The following is a 2,425-nucleotide window of genomic DNA, read 5'->3' as shown; positions in this document are numbered from 1 at the left end:
TTTAATGAAATATCCTTGTCTTCTTAGCCCCTTTCCCTATAAATGGGAAGGTACTTCCAACCCTGTCTCTCCTACAGGTTTTATGAGGGGTGACTGGAGGATCCTGGAAAGAGAGGTGGAGCTTTCTTTTTACGTGATGCAAAGGAATGTGTCATTGCCAAAACTGCAGTTTAAAGACAAAACCAGGAATTATTATTATATAGAGAGTTACTGCTCTTGACTTTTTTACAGCTCCTTCTATAGTTAGAGAACATGGGAATATGTTGTTAAAGGGTAACTCGGGATCAAACAGGCTTTTATTTTCTGTTCTCAGATACTGTCAGAGAAGTGTGACACTGAATATAATTAAAATAAATCTTTACAGCACACTTATTAAAATTGTAAAATACTTGGAAAAATCTGTGAATGAAGTAAGCGTTGCCATTTCCTTTCTTAGTTTGTTAATAGAGGTGAATGAATGAAGTCATATCTTGCAAGTACAAGAACTAAATTTTTAAAAAAGAAAGAAAAATTAGACTGTGTATGTTCAGACATTACAATTTGGTCCATTTTCACCATAGCTGATAGAGGTTAATCACTTCCCACCTGTCAATGAATCCCAAGTGACTATTTTTACTGTTCATTAAATAGTTACTGATGAATGCAAGAGCTGAATGCTTTCCTTCAATTGAAAATATATGAGAATGTCTTTCTGTTGTCTTTCAGTTACACCAAGGTTTTGCTATTTTGCCTGCCACACTAAACAGATCAGCCAGCTTGCTTGCTTCAGTAAATCAACACTTTATGTCTGGATTCCCCTTTTTGAAATGGGAAGAGTTTCTAAGTAAAGATGGAATTTTTTTCCCAAAATACTTTGAGAGGAATAAAAGCCCTGCTCTGCAGCTAAGCCTACAAATATGATCAGGTTGCAGATCATCCAACCAGAAGCCAATTTCATGTCTAGGCTACACAAGTCTCCCCAGGTAAGCACAGTTCATCTGCAAACATCCAGGTCCACAGGCAACTCAAGTTCTCAGTCCCTTACCAGGATGCCTTACCTGCCATTCAGCCTGGGTGCTCTAATGGTGCTCCTTTGTCTCTCCATTGACCACATACGGAATGGGACTCCAGACTGAGCTCCTCTGGGTCACATGGAAGTTAGAAGCTTGAAATAGTCGTAAGGCAGGTGTGCATGTGCATATGTCTGCATGTATGTGAACCAGAGCTACCCGCCTTGATTGTGACAGATGAGGGCAAGAACTTTTCCACCATTTCAGTGCCTTGAGTCCCTCATTAGCATGGACCTCCCGGGCAAGTGGTGTACCTCTTGCTCATGGGTGCCAGAGATGGCAAATTTTTCCAATTCCTGAGCTACTGCTGCCCCATTGCAAGATTAGTTCTCTGTCATCAGCAAAAGCAGGGCTATCTGCTGGGAACTTGGAAGTAATAGGCAATTACAGAGCCTTGCAATACCTAGAGGGTGCTTATAAGAAAGAAGAGGAAAAACTTTTTAGCAGGATCTGTTGTGATGGGACAAGGGGTAATGGTTTTAAAATAGAAGGACATGAATTCAGATTAGACATAAGGAAGAAATTTTTTGTAATGAGGGTAGTGGAAGACTGGAACAGGTTGCCCAGAGAGGTGGTGGATGCCCCGTCCCTGGAAACATTCAAGACCAGGTTGGATGAGGCTCTGAGCAACCTGATCTATTTGGAGATGTCCCTGTTCCTTGCAGAGGGGTTGGACTGGATGACCTCTAAAGGTCCCTCCCAACACAAACTATTCTATGATTCTATGATACTATAATAATTATAGAATTATAGAATCAGGGAATTACAGAACAGGTTGGATTGGAAGGGACCTTGAAGATCATCTAGTTCCAACCCCCCTCCCATGGGCAGAGACACTTTCCATGAGACCAGGTCATTCAAAGCCCCACCCAACCTGGACTTGAATTATAAATGAATCAGACTATCATTCTCATACTTAGAAATGTTTTTATTAAATATTTTAAACTTCTGCATGAGACAAATAATTTTGGTGGCTTTGTGCAACACAGTGGCATGTAAAGTAAAAACAATTTAATGTGCAAGAGAAGTCAGTATTAAGTTACCCTTCATATTGGCCACCCAACCAGAATGGTTGCATATAGAAGAGTCACTTGTGGCATGTCAAGCACAGTGCATTCCCAAACAGGGAACTGCAAGCCAGTTTCAAACAAGCTGGCTTTAAAAACAGAAGAAGGACAAATGATTTGCCCTGGTGCCTCAATCACTTGCAAATATGACTGTTTTCCTTCCAGGATCCAAGCCATTAACTCTTCACAGAGCATTGCATTGTTAAGTAAACAAATGTTTACTGGGAAACAACACATAGTTATCGTTTTATGAAAATAAAATTAACTTTGGATTCTTATAAAAAATATTTTTACTTTTCTCACTGACAG

This window comes from Chlamydotis macqueenii, chromosome 2 (assembly GCF_036417535.1).
Source record: "Chlamydotis macqueenii isolate bChlMac1 chromosome 2, bChlMac1.mat, whole genome shotgun sequence".
In the NCBI taxonomy this organism is placed as follows: Eukaryota; Metazoa; Chordata; class Aves; order Otidiformes; family Otididae; genus Chlamydotis; species Chlamydotis macqueenii.
This window is presented reverse-complemented; position numbering follows the sequence as displayed.